Below are 6,000 nucleotides of genomic sequence, written 5' to 3'. Positions count from 1 at the left end.
ATTAAATATGATTTATTAATATATTATGAGAATAATATATTAAAGGAGAAATCATATTGTTTAATTAATATTAGTCAATAATTAATTGGCAATTAGTTTTGTGACTAAAAGAGATTAATTAAACTTAAGGGACTCGAATTGTAATTATAAAATAATTGCAATTTGGGCTATGGATTGTCTTAAATTAAGGAGTGGACGAATTCTGTGGGGAAGCCCATAAGGAAATCGTCCAAGGCCTTAATTAAAGGAGTCTATGGGTTGCTTAGGGCTTAAGCATCCAAATTAGGGTTTCCTTGTTAGATAACCCTAATAGCCTCACTATATATAGACCCCTTAAGGACCAAAAATAGAGCTAAGCTTTTTTCTAGGGTTTCACATGTTTTTTGGGCAGCCTCCATCCTCTCTCCTCTTCATCCTCTTGCTTATGGTGTTTGTGAACCATTAGAGGAGTGACATTTGTGACTCTAAGCTTTCTAAAGTCAATACAAGGAGATCTGGGATTGTTATTGCTACATAACAATCAATGTATGATCTTAAACCTACTCTCATGTTAATATGATTACTTGAATGCTAGAATTGGGGTTTATAGTCTTGGATAACTTGCATGTACAATAGAGAAACCTAGATCCAAGCATTAGGGTTTGTATGAGCACATAGGATGTTCTTATGACTAAAACCCATCAATGGTATCAGAGCCTAGACTGGTTTCTATTGTATTGATGCATTATATGATTGAAAAAAATCGTTTTTTGTGTTTCTAGAGGCTGGACTTACCGAGTCCATAGATGAACTCGCCGAGTCCATGCTGACTCGACGAGTCCATGCCTGACTCAGCAAGTCGGCTGGTCAGATGGAGGGAAAACCGGGATTTCTTGTTGTTTTTGCTTAAGGATAGTTGCCTTATCATATTAGATCAATATAAATCCGATTTTTTGATATATATGAGTATATTCTTGATCTAATTGAAGATATTTATCAATTAATAAAATATTTGTTTCCTTATGTGATACTTGATTAATTATTTTGATTAAATTGGTAAATTGTTTTGCAAGAAATCATTAAATAAATCAAATATGGATAATTATGTGATTAAATGTTAATTTAGATTATTTGTTATTTGATAGTTGTGCTTTGAAAAGTTTCTCTTTTTCCCCTTTAGGTTTTATAGTTTAAATTTGAACTCAAAAGTTTTCTTGTTTTGAAATTTAAATAGTTGAAACCCTAATGTTTTGAAAAAGGTTTCAAAACTTGCCGTCAAGTTTTGGAATTTAAATTTTGATTAAAAGTTTAATTTTGATGTATGTTTAAATTCTAAACCCTAATGTTTTGAAATGTTTCAAAACTTGTCGTCAAGTTTTGGAATTTAAAAGTTGATTAAAGGTTTAATTAGGAATGTTAAATTCTAAAACGCTAGTATTATTTTGAAAAGTTCAAATCACATCTTTATGGTTTTATTAATTAATTAAGGTGTATAGTTAAAAGAGGTATAATAAATCCATAATAGTTTTGGTTTACAATTTAATTGAATTAAAGGTATAATTATTAAATTCGACCACCTAGTATTTTAAAAGTGTAAAATACACCCTATACTATATATAACATTAAAAGTCTAACATTATATATATGTATGAGTAAAAGTCAGTCTTACCGTTAGTAGGCCTCATTCACGAAGTTGGTCTATGAGGGGTGTTTAAGGAAATTGCCTATAAAATGGCAATTGAATGGGTATCCACTCTTACCCACCGCACTCTTGACTAGTGGAGGGTTGTTAGCCGAACGGGTAGGATAGGACGAAGCCTTCCATTATAAGTATAATGAATTTCTAAAGTAACTAAATGTTTTTCAAATTTCCAGTCTTAGTTACTTAGGCAAAGTGAATTGATGCAATTCCATGAAATTACACTTTGTGCCCTTGCGAAGACATTAGTGGAGCGTGTGTGGTTTACCGGCACACTAAACGGTTCTAAGCAAAGGTAGCAAATGGTGACTCAATCTTTGTCATAGTGCGGTGGAGTGTGTGTGGTTTACCGGCACATCGAATAGGTGACTGTAACATGTGAGGGCACCATGTAAGTTTGCATGGTTATTCACACCCGCTTTGTGATCATCGGCATCCCAGTCACAAACAAGAGGGACATATCGAGATTTAAACATGACATTGAAATGTTCAATGAATCTTAAAGGATCTAGGAGTTTTCATAGATTTAAAACTTAAATTTCTTTTTTGTTTATTCATGGTGGAAATTAGTGAATCGTCATTCACTTACCTTCAAATGTTCTGCAATTTGGGTTACGGCATCCCTCTCCTGAGTTGTAGAATATTGTGTTGGGTCCTAGCCTTAGTATCTCATTTGGGTGATTTACTAAGGACTCAATCAATCAGCTAACTTGAATTCGTTTTCTCCCGTGTTGTAGATGTCAAAGTTTGACAACTATGGTCTTCCCAAATCCCGTGGAACAAGCATTCCACATGAGGATAGTATTCCACGATTCGATCGAGGAACAAGAAATCATGCTTCACTTCCTTCACCTCCTCTAATTGTTCTCCCTAACCCACAAGATCGAAAAATTGAAAGGATCAATATCACTAAGGCCCTATTGGAAATGAAACATGAAGATGGTAAATCCATGTGTGCCCACATTCTGGGAATGAAATCACACATCGATAGGTTGATTATGTTGGGTGTGTCATTCCCGGATGAGTTGGCTGTGAATTGGGTTTTGCAGTCACTCCCTGAATCATATAATGAGTTCAAAAGAAAGTATTATATGATGGATCATGACGACAACCTCATTGACCTAATTTACATGCTCATTGCTGCTGAATCAGAAATGATTTGGCGAAGCAATGGAGCGTATTTGTTGGGAAAGTCAACCGACCATGCTTCCAAGGACATTCTAGGAGAACCAACCTGCGTTTGCTGCCAAAAGAAAGGGCATTGGATAGAAATCTGCCCCAAGAGCCTGAAGATTCCAAAGATGGGAGAGTCAAAGAGTATGGTTGTGCTTCAGGTAAAATCCACTATCTAAATTAAGTTCCTATTCGTTGATTCTTAATACATGATGTGATAAGATTGCATTTGAATGTTTTGTATGATCGGTGAAAAGAAAGGAAGCTTGATGAAAGAGCAAGATGAGTCTAATCACAAAGAAATGGATCTCGATCGCATGAACTTGAAGATTAGATTTTGAGCTTAGATAGTTATGATAGAGTTGTTAGAAATTTTCTTTGTAAGGACAAATGATTTCTGCTGTTTTTATAAATAAAATACATTTTGGTTTGACTTATTTATTTATTTGTTTATTTCCTTGCAATGAAATCGTTATGAAAATTGATGTTTGCATATTTCTACAATGAATGGATATGATTCTTGTTTATGTTATTTATGGAAATGTCAAGAATTTACCAAATATGGAGAGTTTCTCATCGCCCAAATTTCAATTGGACAGAAATTTGGAATCACACAATTTGTTTGCATGATGAATGTGAAATTTCATATTTGGAAATTAGACTAATTCGTTGACAAAGTGTCAAGTGAAAGGACTAGGAGATCGAGCACACAAAGTTGTGTGTTGATCAAAGTCCACCACAAGAATAACAAAGATATTCGTCATGATTTACTAAAGGTTTAGTAAATATGATTATACTTATAAGATTAAGTGTAATTATGAATTGATTGAAAAAGTTTAAATCAATAGCAGCACGAATAATAAGAATCAAGTAGGCAGAAAGATAAAAGTTTCTCCATTCTAAGAAGAAGGGAGAGTACCTTTTATGCTTTATGATAGGTCTTAATGATTAAGAACCATATCTCAATTGATCCTTTAAGTGAGTCTTAGTACAATTGTATGTTTAAGAAGAGGAATCAAGAATTGAAGAAATGGTTAAATCAAAAGGTCAATCATACTTCGTTCCAATAACAAGTCTTAAAGTTAAGATTGTGACAATGAGTGAAAAGTATTAAGAAGGTTTATAACATTCATCAAATGTGGAAAGTTGTGACGTCTTGGATAAGACAAAGGCCAACTAGGACCAATTTATGAAGTGTTTTGATAAAAGCTACACTAACTCTTGAATATTTGTTTTGTCAAGAAATGGTTATTGAAAAGAGAATCTTATATGTCAAGGAGTCAGTGGGAGTCTTAATGGTCTTGAAAGGTTTCAAGAACAAATCAAATAAACCTTATCGATCATCACTAGCACACGAGTTGAGGTTTACAACCTATCGTGTTGATATTATTTTGTTTATGTGTTGTTTCCAATTGAGTTAATTATGCATGTGAGTTCTATGAGTTCTCATTTTGAGCGCATAAAAGGCAAGGCACCTTGATAAATGAAAGGTACATTGATAGGAAAATGTGAGCTGCTTAATTACTTGGAAGACGTGGTGGGCAGTTGTGCTACCATAAGGAAAGAAATCAAGATTAAGAAAGTTCAGTCCATATGAGTTTGAATTTGTCGTAAACTTTGGTTTTAACAAATTCACATGGATTGAAACACATACACCGTTTAAATCTAAGTGTCATAAGATTTCATCCTTCATGAAAATGATTGTGAGGAAATGCTTTCACTAAGAAAGATTTTAAGAAGATAGTGACTGTAAAATTGCATTCTCGAATTCGATTATGGTTACGGTATCCCTTTCCATGATTTGAATTGTGAGGTTTGGCAACTAGTCTTAATTGTTTAGACACACCTATGAGCTATCTAAGGAAAAGGTGTATACGTTTAAGAGGCCTTGATAAAAGATTATCAAAGCATTAAGTATTAGAAACATGGACTTAAGAAATTCAATAGGTATTGTTTTTCTGAAAGTTAAGATGTTTATGAATACATGTCGAAGCTAGTGGGAGCATAAGTGTTATGTTTTATAATAATCATCATGATAGTGGGAGCATAAATGTTATGATTGTATGATTATTAAGGCACATATTGCAAGTTGGCAATATTAATTATAGAAAACAAGAGTTATACCTTGCAAAGTGGTAAGGGTTGTAAAGTTGTTTTGCTATAATTAAGGGAGAGAATATTATGCTTCATTTCAAATCTAAAGGCATAGGTTGAGAAATTTTAATAAATTTAGTCAAAGGTACATAGTGTGTTCTTAAAATTTCGATTATGATTATGACATTCCTCTTCACAATTCGAATTTTGAGAACATAGAAAATAAAACATTATGCATCGTGTCCCATACGCTTCGGGTATAGGATCGATTGCAAATGCTTTAATATTTGACCATTCTAAAATTTTCCAAATGTCTAGCGCATTTAGAGGGAAAAAGGACTAGAATCGGTTTTGACTAAAATAATTAAACAACTATCAAAGGACAATCCAAAGTTCGACGAGGATTGGTTGCTTATGAGTAGTTGGAAGCATGGTATTGAATGGACCATATCGACATTATTATGAATAGAAAAGATTCTATTAATAAGTTGTCATATGGAAAATATGGAAATGTTTCCATATTGGATGGACCATATTGACATTATTACGAATAAATAAGATTCTATTAAAAATGAGTTGTCATATGGAAAATATGGAAATGTGTCCATATTGGGAAATTGAATATTGAAAAATCTATGACTAGATTAGAAACTTTTATGAAAAAGGATGTTCAAAGGAATGTACCTTGAGTGAGAGACATCATATCTAAGGAATTGTCTTGTAACAATCTCTGATAGAGGACTTCGTATTTTCATTGGCAATAGTCTTTGTGACTTTGGTGCAGTGATATTACGAAAGGATAATTGCATAAAATGTTAGAATCTAGCATATTCTATAAGTGGCAAGAATTTGATATTCTTACACTTATGAAAAAGGATTTGGAGTTGTGAAATGAGAATGATTGGAAATGTATTCAATTTGATCTATTTCACAAAGTAAGAACCATAGGTAAACATTGTGTGCATGCGAAAGAGCATGGGACAAGTGTAATAATTCAAGTAAGAAGTTGATTACCCGAAACGACAAATAATGAGTAATCGATATGGTGATAAATA

Source organism: Lactuca saligna, chromosome 8 (assembly GCF_052625555.1).
Source record: "Lactuca saligna cultivar CGN05327 chromosome 8, ASM5262555v1, whole genome shotgun sequence".
Taxonomy (NCBI): domain Eukaryota; kingdom Viridiplantae; phylum Streptophyta; class Magnoliopsida; order Asterales; family Asteraceae; genus Lactuca; species Lactuca saligna.
Note: the sequence above shows the minus strand (reverse complement) of the source record.